The 25,527-nt window shown below is 39.8% G+C and overlaps 1 long non-coding RNA gene across 2 annotated transcripts in view; it reads left to right on the forward strand.

Moving 5' to 3' along the window:
• Window positions 1-576: 576 nt before the first annotated feature.
• Window positions 577-25,527, forward strand: part of LOC134807370 (uncharacterized) — an 83,483-nt gene continuing 58,532 nt past the window's right edge. The window contains exons 1-3 of one of the 2 annotated variants that reach the window (XR_010147643.1): window positions 577-1,733; window positions 4,147-4,297; window positions 15,883-16,009. This is a non-coding gene — a long non-coding RNA (uncharacterized LOC134807370). Of the gene's footprint in view, window positions 1,734-4,146; window positions 4,298-15,882; window positions 16,053-25,527 lie in introns of both variants that reach the window. The other variant, XR_010147642.1, reaches the window with a different exon arrangement.

A 25,527-nucleotide genomic window follows, 5' to 3' on the forward strand; every position in this document is an offset into this window, starting at 1 on the left:
AGGACTCAGAAGCACTAGTGGAGGGTCCAGTCCAGAGAATGGACTCCACAAATGATGGTGCTGTAATTATTGTCTGATCATCTATTCATCACACATTTTCTGAGTACATCCTCTGTGGTGAGCACTACTCATATGTTCTTTATCATCCTCATGGACATGGCACCCCACTTGGCCTGCAGTGGCTGGAGACCTGGGGAGGAGTCATATCACAGCTTTTAGACCCACTCTGACATCGAGGTTAAATGCAACTTTAGGGCCAGCAAGTACAAGCCTTATTCTGCCACTTACTAGCTGCAGGGCCTGGGGTGGCACTTGGCCTCCCAAGGGAAGGTGCTCTTTTCCCCATTTTACAATTGAGAGGACAAGATATGAGAGGTGAAAATACAGACTTCCCTGACTAGAATTCATTCTCCCAACCACCATGCACACTAGTGTTTCCCAGAGGTGGTCCCACAGGCTTCAGAATCTTGTTGGGGTGTTTGGAGAGTGATTCCTGACCCCTCCTCTGACTCAGTAAATCTTGACAGTGAGGCCCCAAAATATGAATTCTTCACAAGCTCTGAATGTGATTCTTATGTGTGTTGGGGCTTGAGAATTGGCTCTCCTGCCTCCTCATTTCCAGTCTTTAAACAGGGATCTGCACAGCAGCAGGCAGCAGAAGTAGGCAGCGCTCTGGAAATACAATTGGCAAAAGCTCTCTCCCTTAAAACTAACAGGGAGAGAGCTAACTCCGTGACTGGCATGACATCTGTGAACAAAGGAAGTGACAGGGCCACCAAGAACTGCTGTGCTTTCCCTGCTGAGAACTTTACCCATTGCCTAGTGAGAAGGAACTGGAGATGCCATCAGAGCTGCATCGTAGTTATGCTGGTAGATTTCAATTTTTACAATTTATATTTGTTATGAATGTATTCACCATTCCTTAGAGTATGTTTAATTATCCTCAGTCTTTGTTCTGCTTTTAAAATCCACATTGAAAAGGCAAAGTAACATGTGCTTAAGAGGTCTTTAATAAATACTTTGGTCAAGAACAGGGAGGGGGTAGTTTAATTCCTCCTAATTAGACCCGCCCACCTCCCAGCCATCCGAAATTTAAATTTAAATTTAAGTAAAAGTCAGTATGCTTTCTAAATAAATGCAGTTTCACAACAAAACCTTTAGCCCACGCTCAAGCAACTATATGGCTGCCCCTAATTCCTCCTCTATTGACATTCAGGAGCTGCCAGGGTTTCTGTAAAAGTACCTGAACACAGTGGATCAACCAACAGTGGCTCTGGGGTTTAGAGTTTTGAGCAGCAGCTCAGAATGATACCCATCTGCCTTTCTGAATCACAGCCAACTTCTGGCCTCTCTGCACAGATTTGGTGCAGGAAACTAGCCATACCCACGCCCACAGCTCGCCCCGTGCCTCCTTCATCTTCATAATTCTGCTCCCACCCTCTTCCCTCTTCCTTGCCCTTCAAGTTGCAACACTGAACTGAGTTTACGGATGATGCTCAACAATTTATTGTTGATTAACTGATTGATTGATTCTGTTGCTATGGAAACCATCAGATTCTAGTGCAACAGTGGGATTCCTTCCTGACTTTATGCTTGACAAAATGCTGACTCTCTGTGCTTGCTTCTCCCAGCTTGCCACCTCCATCTGGGTCAGGAGGAGCAATCGGAAGCAGAAGCTCCAAGAGAAAGGTGGGAATGTTGGTCAACCCAGGTGAAAAAAAGCAACAAGGAGGGTAAGTGGCCCTGCAATGTGGAAATTTCCATCAGAAGCAGCCTACAGAGTGATTATAAGTGTCAGGGCTTTAAGATCAAGCTATACCTGGGTTCAAATCTCACTTCCTCCACTTATTAGGCTTAAGGTTAATTAAGCCTTTCAGCCTTCATTTTCTCATTTGTTTTAATTGAGATAATACTGTGCCTTTAGGTTGCCTGGAGAAATTACGAAATGATACAAGGAAGTTAGAAAGCAGAGTGCCTGGTACCTATGGGAGCCTTGCCCAGGCCAAGAGGGATGCAGACCTCCCATTTTTTAAGGCTCTTAGATAGAAAGTGAATAGCAACAATATTACATAAATTGAGGAAGAGCTTTATGTATACTTTTTTTGAATTATCACTTTTTTAGTACAAAAATACAATGCAAGATTATAGGAATTCTAGAAATATTAATTCAAGGTTCCTCATGACTCTGTGTCTAGAAATTAGACACAAAGTCTGAATGATAAATATCATCTTCTCAGGAAATCTTTGTGATTTTATTTATAAATTGTTTGAACATGATGTCATAGTCAAAACTTGTGGTCCTTTGTGACTGAGCTGCCCAGCATTCTGCCTCAATAAACCTCCCTGGACAGAGTAAGTGTTCATTTAGTGATGGCCCATACCTGTAATCCCAGCACTTTGGGAGGCTAAAATGAGTGCATCACCTGACATCAGGAGTTCGAGACCAGCCTGGCTAACATGGTGAAACCCTGTCTTTACTAAAAATACAAAAAAAATCAGCTGGGTGTGGTGGCGGGCACCTGTAATCCCAGCTACTCAGCAGGCTGAGGTAGGAGAATCACTTGAACCTGGGAGGCAGAAGTTGCAGCGAGCCAAAATCAAGCCATTGCACTCCAGCCTGGGCAACAAGAATGAAACTCTGTCTAAAAAGAAAAGAAAAAAGAAAAAAAAAAAGAAAAAAAAATTAGTAATTTTCAGCATCATCATAATGTCTCCAGTGAAGCTGAAACCACCACACATACTGCAGATGGAGTTTTGTCACTGTGCACTGCACAATGATAGGGACCCCTGGGGCACCTCCAGACAGCATGAAGGTGACTGACCTCCCTGTAGACTAACCTCCTAGACCCTGTGCATCAGTTTGACTAGTGCATGCATTTCATGACTCAGTTCAAACGGCAGCTCCTCTTTGAACGGGACCCTGGCTGCTCATAGTAATGCCCTTTTGTGTACTCCCAGTGCAGTTTATTTATACATCTGTTTAATAATTACCAGATGCTTCCAGTGTTCCCTTTGCCCTCTTGGAGTTAAATTCTTCCCAGCCCTTTTGGAGTTAAATATGGCCACATGAATTTGATGAAGCAAACATGAGTGAAAGTGACATGCTCCTTACGAGCTAATGCACAGTGTACTAGGGTTCCTTTCCCTCTGCCACAGCAACCAGCAACAGCTGCTATGTCAGCCTGGGCCCTAGAGTGAGAATTATATGAGTGGAGGCCATGAACATTTAGGACAAGCTTTGTTGATTAAAAACACTGAAAGTTGTCGATTGTTACTGTAGTATTAACTGACCTATACTGATTGATACATTCTGTTTTAGACTGACTGTATTGTAAAAATTCTGTTTATATGTTTGTCTGTCCTCATAACCAAGAATTTTTTAAGGGTACAAGCTGTGTCTTACTCATTTCTGATTCTGGAGCTCCCAGCACAGTGCCAACATGCACTCATATATACATAATGGATGCTTATTAATATGTGTTGGCTAGACAAGTAAACTTTAAGTGCGGTCTGTTTGAGATATCACTACATTCATTGATGGCTTCATGCCATTGCCACATCTATGCTTTTTTGGAATAAGGTCTTCATATTCCATTTCTTTATCACTTCTCGTCCTTTGGTATAAGAGGTCGTCTACCACGACATCATGGGTTATTCCCACATCTTCAGCAACTCTCCTGATTGTTTCAGACATCCATTCATCCATCCATCCATCCAGTCTTCCATCCATTCCTTTACTCATTTATACATATGTTCATTTATTCATCAAATATTGTCTGAATGTCCACTGTGTGCCAGGGACTGTGCAAGAGGCTGGGAATATGGATATGCATAAAATATATTTATCTCTCTCTCCTCTCCATCTTCCCTTACCTGTGAAGGGACAGCAAGAAGCTCCAAAACAAAGGTGGAAATGGTGGTAAATCTGGATGAAAAAAAGCAGTGGAGACAGGAGATGAGGGCACCTGTGATGTGGAAAATTCCATTAGAAGCAGCCTACACAGTGATTATGGGTATTGGTACTTTAGGCTCAATCTAGACCTGGGTTCAAATCTCAGTTATTTCACTTATTAGGCTTAACTTTAGTTAAGCCTTTTACTTTCTATGTCCTCAATTGTAAAATTGGAATAATATCTGTGCCTTTAGGTTGCTAGGAGAAATGAATGAAATGATGCAAGTAAGGTAGAAAGCAGAGTGCTTTTTACAAGCCAAGAAGTGGCCCCCCACAGATACCAAGCTCTGGACCTCCTGGTGCCTTGATTTTGGACTTCCCAGCCTTTTTCAGACCTGTGAGAAAGTAAGTTTGTTGCTTAAACCACCCAGTCTCTGGTATTTTCATTATGGCAACATGAACAGACTAAAGGGAAAAAAAGACAAGCAAACAGATGTGAAAAATGCATTATATAACAAAAAATGGTTGTCAATGCTAAGTCTAAGTTGTTTTTATGAACAAAACCTTTCAAGTTTGAAAAATACTTCCCTAGTCTAGTCTAATCATCTTGTTTTTCAGACAAAGAAACTGAGGATTTGCTGGGCCAGGGAAGCAACCTTTTGCTTAGAATTCTGCTAGGTGGCTTAGTGTGCTTGAGAATCATGAGGGTCTGACCTAACCCAAGAAAGACAAGCAGTTAGGACTAGCTCTCAGCCTAAGTTTGTCAGTCTGGCTTTCCAGATCCGCTTCCATGATACACCACTGAGGGTTTTTTGTGGAAATTAAAAGTCAGGGGCCAAATTGGTACCATTGAATATGCTAGAGCAACATCTATTAACAGACCACATGTAGGTCTAATGAAATACTCCCGGGGGGTTGTGTTCTCTCTGTGTATCAGCTAATAGGAGCCCTGACTGTCATAGGGCCAGAATGCATGTGGATGTACCAGCTGCACCTATGTATGTTGGGGTGGGAGAGGTTTTTAGGGCTTGGTTAAGCCGCATAGGCCATGACCTTGTTCCCTGTGAGGAAGCCAGAGTGTCCTAGTGGATAGAGGAGTATGGCCCTTGTCCTGGACAGATTTGGGTTCAAATGCTGAGTCAGCCACTTAAATATGAGCGTACTGAATTTCCCCATCTGTTAAATGCAGATAACAATGTAAATTTGTTGATAAGCGCCATTGAATAATTTACATAAAGCACAGAGGCTAGCCTATGAAAATCCACACTATATGGCAAATGTTATTGTTCCCAATGTCATCGTTAAATAAGATAACATATACAAAGTTATCAGGCCAGAGGGTGCTCAAAACAAATTATTTATTATTTTTATTATCAATATTATATACAAAGCATGACATTCTTAATAAACCAGCTTTGGGATGTCAGCAAGTTGACAGAATAGAAGCTTTCTACTGTTATTCTTTTGCAGAGGCATCAGTTTTGACAAGTACTCATGAATAGTGGGAGTCTGGGAGTCCAGTGGAGAAGTTTTTGTTTTTGTTGTTTTTGAGATGGAGTCTTGCTCTGTCACCCAGGCTGGAGTGCGGTGACACGATACCAGTGGAGAAGTTCCAGCACACTGTTGGAGAAAAAAATCTGAGAATAGATGCATGAAAAGAGTAAGAAGAACAGTTTTGGCCAGGTGCAGTGGCTCATGCCTATAATCCCAGCACTTTGGAAGGTCAAGGTGGGAGGAGCACTTGAGGTCTCAGGAGCTTAAGACCAGCCTGGGAAACACAGTGAAACTCTGTCTCTACAAAAAATGTTAAAAACAAAACAAAACTTAGCCAGGAATGGTGGCATGTGCCTACAGTCCCAGCTACTCAGGAGGCTAGAGCAGGAGGATCACTCGAGCCCAAGAGTTCCAGGTTACAGTGAGCTATGATCACACCACTATACTCCGGCCTGGGAGACAGAGCAAGACCCTGTCTCTTAAAACATAAAATATACAAAAAGAGTTTCACATTACGCACATCACCTGTCCTCTAAGGTGGCATAGCTTGGTGCCAAGAGACACCCCCACCCAGTCCAATTTCTCCCGTAGGGGAAAGTAAGAGCATAGTGAGTGACCATCCAGCTCTCCCAGTCATGCAAGGTGCTGCCAACGAGGCCCACCTCTTTCTTACCTCACCCGTATTAGTGAGGTGATCAGCAAAGCTGACAGGTTGGGAGAGTCTGGGAGCAAGGAAGAGATGTTGTGTACCCTACTAACTGCTCCATAGATTCCATCAGGAAGATTGCCCATGAGCTGTTTGGGACACCTCATCTATGGACCCCCTCCACACCTGATCCACCAGCATCCCAAATGCTCTGTGCACCTCATCTTCCCTCCCCAGGCCAGCTCCTCCTCAAGCCTGTCCCCATGGATGGTAAGTTCATCCCATGCAGATAGTTGACTCTACAGGATTAGGAGAAGGCATACAAAGTTGAGCGTTTCAGGGCACTACCCTGTGGAAAACAAATGAGAGGCTTTCAACATCTGATCTGGCTTTGTGGGATTGAGAGAGGCAATACAATCTCAAGAATTCCCTGCCAAAAGGGAACAAGAAGTATGAAACAGGCACATTCATAAAAAAGTTTTGAGTGAGCCTCAGAATCCATAGGCAGGATAACTGGTATAGGCATTTCTTTCCTGAAGCCAGTCAGTAAAGACTGAAAAAAGTGATTGTTTTTTCAAGTGTACAGACAGCAATACAAGACCTCAAGGAACAGGAAAAATTAAGGAAACATGACAATACGAAAATAACACAATAATATTTCAGTAACTGATGCCAAAAAACGGTCATCTACAGATTGCCTGACAAAGAATTCAAAGTAATTGTTTTAACCATTGTAGCTCAGAAAGCTACAAGAGAACACAAATAAAAAACTAAATGATATCAAGAAAACAATACATGAACTAAATAAAAGTTCAATAAAGAGATAGGAGTCACTTAAAAAGAACCAGACAAAATTCCAGAGATACAGAATATAAGGAATAAAATTTAAAAATGCAATAGAGTTAAGAGCAGACTTGGTCAAACAGAAGAAAGAAACTATGACATCAAAGACAGGTTACTTGAAAATGTTGAGTCAGAGGAGGAAAAGGGAAAAAAGAATTAAAAAAAGAAGACAAAAGCCTAGAAGATTTATGGGATACCATCAAGAAAGAGCTAACATTCATGTTATGAAAGTATCAGAAGGAAAAGAGAGAAAAGGTTGCAGAAAACTTATATGAAGAAATAGTGGCTGAAAATTTTCTCAACCTAGGGAGATATGTGGATATCCAGTACACGAGACTCAAAGGATCCCAAATAGGTTCAACTCAAGGAAGACTTCACAGACACATTATAACTGAACTATCAAAAATTAAAGAGAATTTTGATAGCAGCAACAGAAAAGAGTCTTGTCACATACAAAATAATCTCTGTAACATTATCCACAGGCTTTTGGCAGAAACCTTACAGGCCAGGAGAGAGTGGGATGATACATTCAAAATGCTGAAAGAAAAAAATTTTTAACCAACAATACTTCACCCATCAAAGCTGTCCTTCAGCAATGAAGAAGAAAGCAAAGCTTTCCTAGACAAAGAAAAGCTGATGGAGTCCATTCCCACTAGACCTATCTTACAAGAAATGATAAAGGGTGTTCTTTAAGCTGAAATGAAAAGATCATAATCAGTAACATGAAAACATTTGAAAGTCTGAAACTCACTGGTAAAGCTAAGTCAAATAGAATAATACTGTAGTGGTTCTTTGTAAATCACTTATAAGTATAGTATAAAGGTTAAAAGATGAAAGTATTAAAAATAGCAATAGCTATAATAATTTGTATAGGATGCAACAAAAGCAGTTCTATGGGAGAAGTTTATAGTGGTAAAATGTCAACAGGAAGTTAAAATAAGTCTCACATAAACAACCTAACTTTACACATCAAGGAACTAGAAAAATAAAAACTAACATCCTAAAGTTAATAGAAGAAAGAAAATAATGAAAATCAGAGCAGAAATAAATAAAAAAGAGATTAGAGAAACAAAAGATGAACAAAACTGACTTGGATTTTTGAAATGATAAACAAAATTGATAACCTTTTAGCTGGACTAAATTGATAACCTTTTAGCTGGACTAAGAAGAAAAGAGAGAGGACTCAAAATCAGAAAAAAGGAGACATTACAACTGATACCACAGAAATACAAAGGAGCATAAGAGACTATTATTAACAATTATATACCAACAAATTAGATAACCTAGAAGAAATAAGTTCCTGAAACCTATAGTCTACCAGACTGAATCACAAAGAAAGAGAAAATCTGAACAGACCAATAATGAGTACAGATATTGAACAAGTAATAAAAAGCCTCCCATCAAAGAAAAGTTCAGTACCTGATGACTTCACTACAGAATTCTACCAAATATTTAAGGAACTAATACAAATCATTCTCAAACTCTTCCAAAAAATTCAATAGGAGGGAACACTTTCAAACTCATTTTGCAAGGGCAACATTACCCTAATACCAAAACCAGACAAGAAAACTGAATTATAGGCCAATATCTCCGATGAACATAGATTCAAAAGTTCTCAACCAAATACTAGCAAACCAAATTCAACCACACATTAAAAGGACTGCACACCATGATTAAGTGGAATTCATCCCAAGGGTGCAAGGATGATTTAACATATGCAAATCAATAAATGTGATATATCACATTAAGAGAATAAGGGATTTAAACCATATAATCATCTCAATAGATGCAGAAAAGGCCTTTGGCAAAATTCAATTTCCTTTTTTAATGTCCTTTTATTTTTATTTTTTTGAGGCGGAGTTTCACTCTTGTCACCCAGGCTGGAGTCCAATGGCATAAACTTCGCTCACTGCAACCTCTGCCTCCCAAGTTCAAGCGATTTTCCTGCCTCAGCTTCCAGAGTAGCTGGGATTACAGACACCCACCATGATGCGCAGCTTATTTTTGTATTTTTAGTAGAGATGGGGTTTCACCATGTTGGCCAGGCTGGTCTCGAACTCCTGATGTCAGGTGATCCACCCGCCTCAGCCTCCCAAAGTGCTGGGATTATAGGCATGAGCCACTGCACCTGGCCCTTAATGTCCTTTTATGATTAAAAAAAAAAAACCTCAACAAATTAGATACGGAAGAAATGCACTTCAACACAATAACGGCCATAGATGACAATTCCACAGTTAACATCATACTCAATGGTGAAAAGCTGAAAGCTTTTCATCCAAGATCTGTAACAAAACAAGCATGCCCAATCTTGCCATTTCTATTTAATCTAGCACTGAAAGTCCTAGCCGGAGCAATTAGGCAAGACAAAGAAATAAAAGGCATCCAAATCCTAAAGTAAGAAGTAAAATTGTCTCTGTTTGCAGATGACATGATCATAAATAGAAACACTAAAGATTCCATAAAATCTCAGTTAGAATTAATAAGCATATTCAGTATAGTTGCAGGTTATAAGATCAATACACAAAAATTATGTTTCTATATACTAAAACTACTCAAAAAAGAAATTAAGAAAACAATCCTATTTTAAAAAGCATCAAAAAGAATGAAATACTTAGGAATATATTTAACCAAGGAAGTGAAAGACCTATAAACTATAAAACATTGATTAAAGAAATTGAAGATGACTCAAATAAATGGAAAGATACCCTATGTTCATGAATTAGAAGAATATTATCAAGTGTCCTTACTACCCAAAGTAATTTATAGGTTCAATATAATCCTTATCAAAAATTCCAATGGCATTTTTCACAGAAGTAGAAAATATAACCCTAAAATTCATATGGAAATACAAAAGACCCTGCATAGCCAAGGTAAAAAGAACAAAGCTGGAGGCATTACACTATCTGACTTCAAAATATATCACAAAGTTATGGTGATTAGCACAGCATGGTACTGGTGTGAAGACAGACACATAGACCAATGGAACAGAGTAGAAAGCCCAGAAGTAAACCTATGCATTTATGGTCAGCTAATTTTTGCTAAAAGTGCAAGAACACACAATGGGGAAAAGACAGTCTCTTCAAATAAATGGTGTTGGTAAAACTGGATATCCATATGCTGAAGAAGAAAAGTAGACCCTCATCTCACACCACATAAAAAGTCAGTAAGAATGGATAAAAGACTTAAACATAAGACTTGTAACTATAAAACTGCTAGAGAAAAACATAAAGGAAACTTGCATGACATTTGTCTTATTTTTCAGATATAACTCCGAAAGCATAGGCACAAAAGTGAAAATAGGATGGTATCAAACTAAAAAGCTTCTGAACAGCAAAGGAAAAAAATCAACAGAGTGAAGAGACAACATACAGAATGGGAAAAAAATATTTGCAAACCATATATCTGACAAGGGGCTAATATCCAAAATATATAAGGAACTCAACTCAAGAGCAAGAAAACCAATAACCTGATTTTTAAAATGAGCCAACAACCTGAATGGACATTCATGAAAGAAGACATGCAAATGGCTGACAGGTATATGAAAAATGGGCATCACTAATCATCAGGGAAATGCAAATTAAAACCACAATGAGATATTACCTCACACCACTTAGAACGACTACTTTTTATCAAAAAGACAAAAGATAAGTGTTGGCGAGGATGTGAAGAAAAGGAAACACTTGCACACTGTTGGTGGTAATGTAAATTAATACTGCCATTATGGAAAACAGTCTGGAAGTTTCTGAAAAAAATAAAAATAGAACTACTCTATGATCCAGCAATCCTACTACTGGGTATATATTAAAAAAATAAAATCAGTTTGTCAAAGAGATCTTTGTACTCCATGTTAATTGCAACATTATTCACAATAGCCAAGGAATGGAATTAACAAATATGGAATTCATTGTCCCTTAATGGATCAATAAAGAAAATTATATACACACACACACACACACACACACACACACACACACACACACACAATGGAATACTACTGAGCCTTACAAAAATAAGGAAATCCTAACATTTGTTACAATATGGATGAATCTGGAAGACATTACGCTAAGTGAAATAAGCTAGGTACGGAAATATAAATACCATATGATCCCACTTATATGTGTAATTTTTAAAAGACATACTTAGGCAGAAAGTAGAATGGTGGGGCTAAGAGCAGGTGAGAGTTGGGGAGATGTTGATCAAAGGATGAAAAATTTCAGTTAGGAGGAATAAGTTCCAGAAATCTATTGTAAAATATGGTGACTACAATTAATAACAGTGTATTATATTCTTGAAAATTGCTCAAGGAAATCAGAGAGGACACAAACAAATGGGAAAATGTTCCATGCTCATGGATAGGAAGAATCAATATCGTGAAAATGGCCATACTATCAAAAGTAATTTATAGATTCAATGCTATTCCCATTAAACTGCCATTGACATTCTTCACAGAACTAGAATAAACTATTTTAAAATTCGTACGGAATCAAGAAAGAGTCCATATAGCCAAGAAAATCCTAAGCAAAAAGAACAAAACAGGAGGCATCATGGTGCCCAACTTCAAACTATACTACAGGCTACAGTAACCAAAACATTATGTAATGGTACAAAAACAGACACATAGACCAGTAGAATGGAATAGAGAACTCAGAAATAAGACTGCACACCTACAACCATCTGATCTTTGACAAAGCTGACAAAAACAAGCAATGGGGAAAAGATTCTCTATTTAATAAATGGTGCTGGGAGAACTGGCTAGCCATATGCAGAAAATTGAAACTGGACCCCTTCCTTATATCTTATACAAAAATTAACTCAAGATGGATTAAAGACTTAAATGTAAAATCCCAAACAATAAAAGCCCTGGAAGAAAATGTAGGCAATACCATTCAGGACATAGGCATGGGTAAAGATTATATGATGAAATGCCAAAGGCAACTAGAACAAAAGCTAACATTGACAAATGGGATCTATTTAAACTGAAGAGGTTCTGCACAGCAAAAGAAACTATCATCGGAGTGAACAGACAACCTACAGAATGGGAGAACATTTTTGTGATCTACCCATCTGTTGAAGATCTACTATCCAGAGTCTATAAGGAACTTAAACAAATTTATAAGAAAAAAACAACCCCATTAAAAAGTGGGCAAAGACATAAACAGACACTTCTCAAAAGAAGACATTCATGCAGCCAACAAACATATGAAAAGGAGCTCAACATCACTGATCATTAGAGAAATGCAAATCAAAACCATAATGAGATACCATCTCATGCCAGTCAGAATGGTGATAGTTAAAAAGTCCAGAAACAACAGATGCTGGTGAGGCTGTGGAGGAAAAGGAATGCTTTTACACTGTTGGTGGGAGTGTAAATTAGTTCAACCATTGTGGAAGACAGTGGGGCAATTCCTTAGAGATGTAGAGGCAGAAATACTATTTGACCCAGCAATCTCATTACTGGGTATATACCCAAAGGAATATAAATCATTCTGTTATAAAAATACATGCACGTGTATGTTCATTGCAGCACTATTCACAATAGCAAAAACATGGAATCAACCCAAATGCCCATCAATGATAGACTGGATAAAGAAAATGTGGTACATATACACCATGGAATACTATGCAGCCATAAAAAGGAATGAGATCATGTCCTTTGCAGGAACATGGATGGAGCTGGAAGCCATTATCCTCAGCAAACTAATGCAGGAACAGAAAACCAAACACTGCATGTTCTTACTTATAAGTGGGAGCTGAATGGTGAGAACACATGGACACATGGCAGGGGAACAACACACATTGGGGCCTGTGGCGGGTAGGGGTTGGGGGGAGGGAGAGCGTCAGGAAGAATAGCTAAGGGATGCTGGGCTTACTACCTATGTGATATGATGATCTGTGCAGTAAACCACCACGGCACATGTTTACCTATGTAACAAAACTGCACATCCTGCACATGTACCCCAGACCTTAAAATAAAAGTTGAAGGAAGAAAACCAGAAAATCACTAAGAGTAGATTTTTAATGTTCTTTCTCACCACAAAAATTATAAGTAGGTGAGGTAATGCATATGTTAATTAGCTCAATGTAGCCATTTCACAATGTACATATTTCAAAATATGTTGTTACATAATAAATGTATACTTTTTTGTTAGCTACACCTCAGTAAAGCTGAGGAAAGCAAGAAACCAACTTTGGATTTGAGTGTGCCCAAACCAGTGGCCAAAACCAGATTTTTGTGTGTGTGTGGTTAGCTCCATGTACAATTTTTTCTATCTACACAGTTGAAACCACTAGGAAGACAGAGTATTTGCCTCGAAGCTCATTGCAGATTCTAGCAGTTTAATTTGGATGAACTTCTTGGCTTCAGAAAGAGACATGTATCGCAGTCAGGCACCCCATGTGCACAGTTAACAGACAGAGCCCACTCAAACAGTGAAACATTAAAATCTAGTGCAAAGGTCCTCTGTGCTTCATCCAGAATTTTATAGGACTCTAAAGCCCAAACTGACCATAGGAATCACTTTTTGTGACCCAAATGTGATCCATCAAAAGGATGTGATGAAGAGAAAATTCAGGCAGTTCTGAACCAGAGCCAGAGGAGACTGTGTCGGAAGCTGTGTCTCAGCTTTGAAGACATATGTAGCCATAAAATGAACAAAACATCCAGAAACAGTCTCGCCAGAAGTTGTGAATTATTGGCAAAGGAAAATAACTGGGCATTGTTTGAACAAGCAAAGACATTTGAAATCTCCTGGTTCTCAAAATCACTGTGTTGCCCTAGGGCAGGTCCCAGGCTTCATCATGGCAGAAGCGGGGCAGGTGGAGACTGATGGTAGAGGCGAACTCTGTGTACTCTAGTGCCAACCTCAACCCAGAAGTGACTATCATTTGAAAGTTGAAGGAAAGCTGAGAATCTGCATGAGACATGTATAAGATAATGAGGAGGACCCAAGCTCTCCAAGGGCAATCAGAATCAAGCATCCACACAAGATGACACAGGCAACTTCTCACATAGATCCATTTACCTAGAGCCATTATCTTTCTCTCAGTTCACAAAAACATGTGACTGCCCTCTCAAAATGTCCTGTTATGAATTGAGCACAGTCCCCATTTGTAGTATGAAAGGGCAGAGATCCAGTGGGGTTAATTCTCATGATCTGAAAACCATTGAGTGCATAGCATTTAAAGCCACTGGGTTTGCTCCATTCTAAATCTTTTCAATAGATTTTAATTTGACACTGTTAAATTATGCATTCATGTATCCATTCACTTCTCAGCAAATATATATTGCCACTACATGCCTTCCATCTTGAAATGTCATAACCCCAGCTCCCATCCCATATGGGATAGCTGCTTCTTTCACTCTCTGTAATTCCTTCTCCTTTTGCCCAGAAAATTTTCTCATGATAAGCATTGTGGTATAATTTATACAATGTCCATGATCTGTGTGATGCGCTATGTGTTTTCTTTTACATCTATATTTTCTTCTACGTGATGTATGTATAATGAGTATTATATGGAGAAAAAGCCAGAGATTTAAATTTGAAAGTTTGGTGATGCTGCCTGCAGAATATAATCAATAGCCTGTTCCCAGAGCCCAGACAATGGATCCTCATTACAGCCTTTAAACCGGTATTAGAAACATGCTGCTCCTTTGACTACCTCCTCCACCTCAGCCCTCTACCCATGTCTTAATGGGCATCACCTTTCTTGACTGTATAGTATCTTCAATCCATTTTTCACCTGGAGTTCCTGGCGTGTAAGCCTAACCCTTAACATCTTTCTGGTGTCTTTCTAAGGGAAGAGGGGAGATGAATGCCTCCTGAATAATCTCTTAAATTTTAATTTAGGCCGTCTGACTCACTCTTTTAAGATCATTCAGTAACTTCTTATTACTTTAGAATAAACATAGACTTTTTTTCTTGACATTCCAGGAAAACTGGATTCTCCTTATCTCTCCAGCATCCTCTATTGCCCTGAACACACTGTTCATATTCTGTTTCTCTCATTCTGAAAATAGAAAATAGGAAATGCAGTCAAACCAGTAGTTCTCAAAGTGTAGTCTGTGGACCAGTAGCCACAGCATTCCCTGGGTGCTTGTGAGAAGTGCAAACCCTTGGTCTTTATCCCACATCTACTGAATTAGAGACTCTGGGGGTGAGGCCACTATCTTAACCAACTATTTTAATCATCCAGATGATCCTGAAGCTTGAGAACAATTAATTTTTATGTGTGATGGGGGCAGGGGCTTGCTCTGTCTCCCAGGCTGGCATCCACTGGTGTGATCACAACTCACTGCAGCCTCAACTCCTGGGCTTAAGCGATCCTCCCACCTAAGCCTCCCAAGTAGCTAGACCTACAGGCATGCACCACCATGCCTTGCTAACTTTTCTTGTGAAGGCAGAGTCTCACTATTTTGCCCAGGCTGGTCTCGAACTCCTGGACTCAAGCAATCCTCCTGCCTTAGCTTCCCAAAGTGCTGGGATTATAGCCATGAGCCACCACACTGCACCAAGAACAACAGATTTAAACCATTTCACATGATGGAAGGCACCAATTAAACACATATAAAATGTCTGCTTAGCCTAGTCTAAACTAACAAGGATTGGAAGACTTTAATTTCCTTGGGAGGTCTCCCAGCAGGTTACTGTGGCTTTTATCCTGCCTTCTCACTGTTTGGAAGCTCTCAGAACAGGGAAGTCCTTCAGAGGAGAGAATATCGGTCTCCTTGTCCATGTTCTCATCCCTCCCATTTTCCCATGCCTCTGATTGTGTGCCCTCTGTTCTACCTCCTCGGTGTTCCTACATCCCTGGGAAATAAAAAGTAGTTGCTTCCCATGAAAAGATGAGAATGTTCTTCAAAGTCAAAGTGAAGTCTTTTAAAAGCCTCATTTGAGATATTGTGTTATCCCATAATATGTTAACTGAAGGGAATGGAGAGGGAAGAGGCACCTTCATTCAGAGTAAAGTAATTGAAAAGCTTAATATACACCGAACTGTGTCTTTACAGGGTCCGCCGCATCTTGGAAGGAAACTTCAAAGCTCATTTAAAGTCAGCCCCTCACATAGCCCTGCTGGTCTAACTTTCTTCTGAATGTGATTTCAGAAGTAAAACCAGGCCAGGGGCTGGGACTCAGGTGAGTCTCACTGACCGTGACCTCTGGAGAGTCAACTGAAATGGTAAGCCAGAAGTCATGGAAATCTTACCTCCCCTGCAGTGACAACGTCTACTCTCAAAGAAATGCCAATGGCACAGAAACCACAGGGGTTGTTTATCTCTTTCTTTTTTCTTTTTAAACATTATAAAAATAACACAGCAATTTCTAAATGTCAAAAGAGAGAGAGAAATGAAGCTATCCATAATTTCAAAAGCCTATCCTAGTAACTACTGTAGATTTTTGCCTGAGCTTTTTAGGCTTGGGCCATTTGTGCTCTGTGCTGATGTGTGCATTGTGTTTTGAAGTTTATCTTTTTTTTTAACCTTATCATTCATACATTTTCCCCAGATTGTTGCCAGGTAAACCATGCAATCCAGAATTATGGACTATCAGAGCTATAAAAGGTTTTGGAGATCATTTTCTGAAGCAATTCTTAATTGGCTCTTCAAAGATGAGCTTTTGACAGTTTGTGTCACCCCTGAAATTATTTGTGAAATTCTACACTGAGTATGTGAATCTTTCTACAGATAGTGTTATCCCTGTATTTCAATAGATCTTCAAAGTGGTTTACACGCCCTAAAGGTTGTCTATTCTTCTCATGCAGTTATTCTATGTGCAGTCATTCAAGCTGTGTTTTACTCAACTTCTTGTTGGAGGGAAGGGGGAATAGCACATAGGCTATAATATCCTCTAGAGTTGTGCAGTACACAATTGCACAGCCATGGATGGTGGGCTGACATTCTAATCCATCCTTATTTTGTGGTTGGCACCACAGAGCTGAGGAGTAATTTGCCCTGTTTCCATAGCTCTTTGCACACATTTCTTTAAACACACTTGCATTATATTGAAATGATTTGAGAGGATCTGTTTAATTCTAGTACTTAGTATTAAGAAACCCACCGTGCATACACTAATGCTATGTTTTCCAATATCAGCTTTATTACTAACAAAATTTACATTTTATTTTCCCTCTGCTTGACTTCTACTTTTCAATTGATTCCAAACTTAGATAGAAAAGAGAGATGCAATTCATTGTCCCTGAAACCTTAAACATGTACATTATGAGTCAATCAACAATTCATAAATAAAAGAAGAACAAAAAATAGCTATATAAGACAGTGAGGACTAAGAACAGATGAAAAATGAATTCCTTCTCTAGTCCTAACTGCTAGAAATGTTTCCCCTGAGGGTATTTTTGTACTTTGTCATTTCTCTATATAGAAACCTCAGCTCCCTCTTCTATTAAATTTTGCAAGGGCTTCTGATAATCTTAACAATTAATAGCTAGTGCTTACAGTTCTCAAAACACTTGCAATTACATTAGCTCATTTGAGTCTCAACAGGAACAGGTGTCGTCTCCATTTTACACAAAAAGAAAAAATAACTCAGCAAGATTGAGTGATTTGTCCCTGCAAGTGGCAGAGCTGGGACTCGAACAGGGTATATCTGACTTAAATACATCACGCCAAGGCCCAATGCCAATGTGGTAGACCCTGCCAATGGGTGCCAGTGTGTGGTTCTTCTCTATGTCCAGATAAGTAAGACTGTGCTTCCTTGCCCTCTTAAAGTTGGCTATGTTTGTGTTACCAGATATAGCCAATAAAATGAGAACAAAAGGGATGTGTGTTGCTTTTGGACCAAGTGCTTAAGTCTTAGTGGTCAACTCACCAGTTTTCCCTCTTCCCTTGCTACAGCTTTTAACACATGGAAGCACTTTAAAAAAATTCAACTTTTATTTAAGATTTGGTGGTACCTGTGCAAGTTTGCATTGTGTGATGCTGAAGTTTGGAGTACAATTAATCCCATCACCCAAGTACTGAGCATAGTACCCAATAGTTAGTTTTTCAATGGTTCCCTCCCCTTTCCCTTCCCCCTCTAATTGTCCCCAGTGTCTGTTGTTTTCATCTTTTTGTCTATGAGTACCTAATATTTAGCTCCCATTTATAAGTGAGAACATGTGGTATTTGGTTTTCTGTTCCTGCATTAATTCACTTAGGATAATGGCCTCCATCTGCATCCATGTTGCAAAATACATTATTTCATTCTCTTTTATGGCTGTGTAGTATTCCTTGGTGTATATGTAGCATGTTTTCTTTATCCAATCCACCATTGATGGGCACCGGGATTTATTCCATGTCTTTGCTATTGGGAATAGTGCTGCAATGCGTATACATTTGCATGTATCTTTTTGGTAGAATGTTTTGTTTTTCTTTGAGTATATACCCAGTATGGGATTGCAGGGTCAAATGGTAGTTCTGTTTTAAGTTCTTTGAGAAATCTCCAACCTGCTATCCACAGTGGCTGAACTAATTTACATTCCCACCAACAATGTATAGGCATTCCCTTTTCTCTGCAGCCTTGACAGAATCTGCTATTTTTTATTTTTAAAATAATAATCCTTCTGAATGGTGTGAGATGGTATCTCATTGCGGTCTTGATTTGCATTTCTCTGATGATTAGTGATGATGAACTTTTTTGCATAGGTTTGTTGGCCACTTGTATATCTTGTTTGAGAAGTGTCTGGTCATGTGTTTTGCCCATTTTTTAATGGGGTAATTTGTTTTTTTTTGCTTGTTCAATTGTTTAAGTTCATTATACATTCTGGATATTAGACCTTTGTTGGATGCATATTTTGCAAATATTTTCTCCCATTCCATAGGTCACAGATTACTCTGTTAATAGTTTCTTTTGCTGTGCAGAAGCTCTTTTGTTTAATTGGGTCTCACCTGTCAATTTTTTGTTGTTGCAATTGCTTTTGAGGACTTAGTCATAAATTATTTCTCAAGGCCAAAGTCTAGATTGGTGTTTCGTGGGTTTTCTTTTAGGATTCTTACAGTTTACAGTCTAACACTTAAATCTTTAATTCATCCTGAGTTAATTTTTGTATAAGTGAAAGGTAGGGATCCAATTTCACTCTTCTGCATATGGCTAGACAGCTATCACAGAACCATTTATTAAATAGGGAGTCATTTCCCCACTGCATATTTTTGTCAACTTTGTCGAAGATAAGATGGCTGTAAGTACACAGCTTTATTTCTGGGTTCTCTATTTTGTTCCAGTTGTTTATGTGTCTGTTTTTGTACCAGTAGCTTTATAGTTAGTTTGAAGTTGGATAACGTGATGCCAAGGGCTTTGTTCTCTTTGCTTAGGATTGCTTTGGTTATTTGGGCACTATTTTGGGTCCTTATGAATTTTAGAATAGTTTTTTCTAGTTTTGTGAGAAAATGACATTTGTAGTTTGATAGGAATAACATTAAATCTGTAGATTGCTTTGAGTGGTATGGCCACATTAATTCTTCCAATCTATGAGCACGGAATGTTTTTCCATTTGTTTGTGTCATCTGTGATTTCTTTTAGCATTGTTTTATAGTTTTTTCTTGTAGAGATCTTTCACTTCCTTGGTTAGAGGTATTCCTGGGTATTTTATCTTTTGTGTGGCTATTATAAATGGGATTGTGTTCTTGATTTGGCTCTCAGCGTAAATGTTATTGGTGTATAGAAATGTTCCTGAGTTTTGAACATTGGTTTTGTATCCTGAAACTTTACCAAAGTCCTTTATGAGTTCCAAAAGCCTTTTAGCAGAGTCTTTAGGGTTTTCTAGGCATATAATCATATCATTAGTGAAGAGAGATAGTTTCACTTCTTCTTTTGCTATTTGAATGCCTTTTATTTCTTTCTCTTGCCAGATTGCTCTGGCTAGAACTTCCAGAAGCACTTTTTGATATGGAGATGCTGTAAGACAAAAATAGCCTAGAATGATGAGTCAACATACGGAGGAAATTTTCTCTAGGAAGCTATCTGGTCCTGCAGAAGACTTTGCTTGAGCAAGAACTTAACTTTCACTGTGGTCAGCCAAGAAGATTTTGGGATTGTTGGTTGCCACAGCATAACCTAGCCTACCCTAAATAATACTGGCAGACTCCATACATGACTGGGTCTCTCTCCCTTAGAGCTCAGGCTAGTGTTCAGAGAGGCATATTTTGTCATGCACAACTTATCTTCCCTCACACAATTCAGCAATCTCCTTGGCTGTTTTTCCCTTGAATCTTTAGTAACCAAATTTTAAACTGTTAATCTGCAGGACATACAGTCCAGAGGAGGAGAGCTGGGAAGGGGCAGATTCCTGACTGGCTGAGGGTAGAGAGAACCTCAGATGTGATGAATGTTATCGGCACAGTGGATATTTGGGCTGGGTCACAAATGAATTTGCCTTGATTGCTTGTAGTGGCCTAATGAGATGACATCAACATCATTGTTCCAAGACCAGTAAAAATAGAAAAGATCAAAATAGCAGAAGTCAGGGCCAAGTAAGAGAGGAGATGGGGTCAACTTGCTGGGAGCTGATTCAGCACCACAGACAGATCCCATGGGCCCTCTCCTCTAATGTTTTTTTTCTGGGCAGCTCAATTTTCTCAGGTTAGCTTTGCTGTTAAAGAGTCCTTTTCAGCCTCCAAATGCCCAGTTCCTCCTAAGCGAGGACTAGTAGTGCTGTAGGCCGGGGACCATATCTGTATTCATCCAATACAGTGCTTCCCGACTTATTTCTCTCTATATTATGTTATGCATGAGAATATTTACCTGGCCTCCTGGGATAAATACTTGAAGCCACTTCTGGCTGGAGGTGACAAACCTGTGAGCTCCAGCTATCCTAGGCTCTGCCTGATGGGCTTAGGTAATCAATATACCACACATTTATAACTTGCTCATGAGAAGCTGTGTTCCAGTCATCTCTTCCTTACCCTCTGCCCCAGTCAGACCGTAAATGACCAGATCATATAGAAGTCAGACCATAGGTCTTATTGGGTGACTTGGAGGCAAAGCTGGGTCTAGGTCTTCCATAACTTGATTTTGGCTCCCTTGGATGCTCTTCCCAAATCTTATGCTGGAAGCCAGGCCAAGGGTGCAGAAGATGAAGGCAAAGCAACTGGGGGTGCCCACTCCCTCCTACCATCTGTCATTTGACAAATATTGAGCACTTACCATGGGCTAAACCTATCCTAGCCCCTGGGAATGCAGTAGGGAACAAGACAAATATGGACCCTGCACTCATGGAACTGACAGTCCATCAAGGAAGCCCAACAATTAGCCAGCAAGTATTAAAAAGTCTGGTCAGTGTTATGTTGATGATGTACTGGGGTGCTATGGGATTACCTAGCTGGAGAAACTAATTTATTTGGTGTGGGAAATGGGGGATGGGTTCAGAGAAGACTTTTGGTAGCTTTAATCCCCTTTTGAACATTCTCTTACTGTATGTCTAACTAAGTTTAACTGTGGGGAGTTAGGTGTCAGAAGAACCAGCCCCCAATATTTCAACATAGGTTCTTTTCTATTTTCCCTAAGTGTTGGCTGGTCTGAGAAATAAAGAGAGAGAGTACAAAAGAGAGAAATTTTACAGTTGGGTCTCTGGGGGTGACATCACATGTCAGCAGGTTCCATGATGCCCCCTAAACTGCAAAACCAGCAAGTTTTTATTAGGGATTTTAAAAGGGGAGGGGGGTATGAATAGGGAGTGGGTCACAGAGATCATATGCTTCAGAGGGCAATAAAAGGTCACAAGGGCGGAGAGGCAGAGTGAGATCACAAGACCAGGGTGAAACTAGAATTACTGATGAAGGTCCATGTCTCTCTGGGCACACATTGTCATTGATAAACATCTTAACAGGAAACGGGGTTGGAGAGCATACAACCAGTCTGACTAGAATTTGCCAGGCTGGAATTTCCTAATCCTAGCAAGCCTGAGGGTGCTGCAGGAGACCAGAGCATATTTCATCCCTTATCTTCAACTGCATAAGACAGACACTCCCAGAGTGGCCATTTAGAGACCTCCCCCTGGGAATGCATTCTTTTCCCAAGGCTATTCCTTGCTGATAAAAAGAATTCAGCGATATTTCTCCTATTCGCTTTCTGTAAGAAGAGAAATGTGACTCTGTTCTGCCCGGCCCCACAGGCAGTCAGACCTTATGGTTATCTCCCTTGTTCCCTGAAAATCACTGTTATCCTGTTCTTTTCAAGGTGCCCAGATTTCTTATTGTTCAAACACACATGCTTTACAAACAATTTGTGCAGATAACGCAATCATCACAGGATCCTGAGGCGACATACATCCTCAGCTTACAAAGATGATGGGATTAAGAGATTTAAGTAAAGACAGGAATAGGAAATTATAAGAGTATTGATTGGGGAAGTGATAAATGTCCATGAAATCTTCACAATTTATGTTCAGAGATTGCAGTAAAGACAGGCATAAGAAATTATAAAAATATTAATTTGGGGAACTAATAAATGTCCATGAAATCTTCACAATTTATGTTCTTCTGCCATGGCTTCAGCCGGTCCTTCTGTTCAAGGTCCCTGACTTCCTGCAACAGTTAGGGTCTGACGTGTAGTATAGATTTTTCATGATTTTGAAATTCCACAAACATTTTCCACATACCATTTGGACATTTGTCCTTGCATTACCTCCCAATGCCCTTGCAGCAACCCTGGAGTCAGGGTTTTATATTGTTTCATTTTCCTTGCAGGCTCAGAGAGATCCCACTGCTAGTATATGATGGACTTAAATGCTGAGTTCTTTCCCATGCAGGAGCCCCATATGCCCTTTGTCCTACCCCTGGGAGTATACCTCTCCAAACTCTCAAAGGTCCTGTTGCCCTCCAGTCTTTTACGTAGAAGCAGTATTAGAGCCAGCTTAAATTTATTCAAGATGTTTAGCTGCTTCAGAGAACTGTTCCCTGCACATTTTGGCTGCAGCAGGACTGTCCTCACTGTACCCCTTTGTCAGAGGGTAGTAAATGTCACTCCACCACATCACAGAGGAAGTCTTATCCACCAGATAAAAGGATTCCATCGAACAGAACAGTGATCCTTCAATCCTTAGACCACTCCAGCTAGAGGCCCAGACAATGCCTGAGGCAGAGAAAAATCCCCAGAGACACAGTGCTGACACGTCCTGTTATGGTGAAGGTTTGGCTCTTCCTAATCATGAACACTGGAGAATGGTGAGATTTTGCTTCAGAGCTGGATGAGTCTAGCTGAGTTGCCAGAGTTCCCAATTGTCCTCTATATTTAACAACTGAGATACCTGTTTACCTCTTTTTTTATATGTTAGTGCGCAGCAGTGGTTGTCAAGATAAAGTCAGGGCCCAGCAGGGCCCAGAACAGCATGCCTGGGTGAGCCTCAGCTAGTTTATTGCTTATACTGTAATGTGAAAAGGTCTGTGCTTTCCTTGTGGCCAGACCTTTCTCTTCTTACCTCAAACAAATCCTGTTTAAGGCCTCTGCTCCCATTGTTTCCTCTTTCAGTGATGGCTGTCTGCTCGCTGACTGCTTGGCCAATATCAGCACATTTTCCAAATCGCAGCTTTTCTTCTATCCTGAGGCCCTTTCTGACCCTACTCCTCTGCAAGGTAGAATTGGCCTGCTTTGTGCCTCTACTGTGCACTACACACACCTATTACAGCATTGATCATACACTACATCATATCTCTTGTGCCCCACAAGGTGCAGCATGGACACTGCAAATCCTTGTTGAGTGAGCTCATGCATTTGCTATTATGGGAAGAGCACTGTGCTGAGGGCCAGGAGGCCTGGGCATTGGTACCAGCTCTGTCATTGGTACCAGCTTGGCCAAGCCATTCCACCACTCTGAGCCTCATTTCTCTCTCCTCTAAACTGGAAGTTAGAGTTGATAAGGCCTAAGGGTAACTTCCTGCTCTAAATTTATATTTAGAAAGCAAAGTGGGAAGAACTTTGTGATGGTTTTCTGATATGTTAACTTGGCTAGTCTACAGCCCCAGTTATTCCATCAAACACTAATCTAGGTATTGCTGTGAACATATTGTATAGATGTGATTAAGATCCATAATCAGTTGATTATCCTAGATAACCTGGGTGAGCCTGATTCAGCTAAATATTCTTAAGAGCAGAGCTGAGGATTCCTTGAAGAAGAGGACATTCTGCCTGTGGATAGCAGCATTGGCCTGTGCCCAAGAGTTCATTCCTGACCTACGGATTTCCAGCTTCTCTTACCAGTCCCCATAATTGCATAACCCAATTGCTTTCATTAACATCTCTCTATATATCTCCCTTTGGTTGAGCTCTGACCCACATAAGCTTTATACTTTGATTCAAGTATATGCTTTATACTTGGTTCAAGACCTGGCTCTACTACTTATTAGCTGTGTGATCTTAGGAAAGCTAGTGAGTGGCTCTGAGCCCCTGCTTTCTTATCTATAAAATTAGGGTAACAATACCTATTCCAGAGTTAATAATAAAACGTATTCTTATTTTGTTTTAGAGCACTACTTTTTTGATATTTCCTATGAACCAGCTTCTGTGCTTATTGCTTTACAACTCATTTACTCTTCTTTAAACCCTTGTAGTACTAAATGACATAATGCATGTGAGTAATGATAAACACCATCATGCCTGGCACATTGAAGGTGCTTAGTAAGAGCTAATTCTGACTTTTCCTTTCCTTTGCCTCTATAATATTTCTGAATAAGCTATCTTAAGGCAAATTTATTGTAAATAATGGTTTAGACTGTGTATGTGACTTAAAGGAGCCAAGCTATGGGATTACAACACAATTAGTTTAGTTCACTCACTCTTGTCTCCAGGTTTGCATTAAACCAACATTAGATTGCCTTGGAATTCCATAGTGCCTTCTGTTTGAGGATTTATGGAAATAGTCCATATGAAGCAGAGAAGAACAAGGGCTACTCCTTACTCGATGGAAAAAGTGAAGCAACCAGAAATGTTTTGCCGTCAAGTTGGAAAACATCAATTCTCTAAATGTACCAGAGATTTGTTTCATACTATGAAAGTCAGATTTGAAAATATTATAGATGAAATATTAACTGAATGTTTATAGCTGGGATAGGAACTGTGAGGGAATTTAGAAGTCTCTACTTGCCAGTAAGAGGTTTACTGACTTCTAGAAACTCAACAGTATTTAAACACAACAAAGACCACTTGTTCATTCTTGAGCAGATATAGGCCTACCCACTGCCTCATGTCTCTGTACTCAAACATTGAGAAAGAGAAGGAAACAGAGTTAGTGAATGGGGGATTGGTGAGTGCCACTAGAAGGTTATTGGGTACATAGCTTGGGAAGATAAAGCTTGGGAGTAAGGGTGGTTTGGCAAGTGGATGTGCAGGAAAAAAATGTGTGAGCATAGGAGGAAAAGATTAGGCAAGTGACCCCAGGATGCAAGTTCTATACTTGAGTCCCAACTCCCATGTCACCCTGGCTCTTTCTCCAGGCTCACGACTTCTCATAGTTGACCTCACCAATGCCTACCCTCCTGCAGCCTCTGGTGTACCCTATTTTCCTAAGCCAATCCTGACTGTGGTACAAATATGTTTTAACTGTTTATGACAAAAGTTTAAAACATGTAGAGAAATAGAGAGAATGGTATGATGAACCCCTATGTAACCACCCCCCAGATTGAACAATTCTCATCTCATGGCCAGTCTTGTTTCATTTATACCGCCTC

Source organism: Pan troglodytes, chromosome 9, assembly GCF_028858775.2.
Source record: "Pan troglodytes isolate AG18354 chromosome 9, NHGRI_mPanTro3-v2.0_pri, whole genome shotgun sequence".
Classification (NCBI taxonomy): Eukaryota; Metazoa; Chordata; class Mammalia; order Primates; family Hominidae; genus Pan; species Pan troglodytes.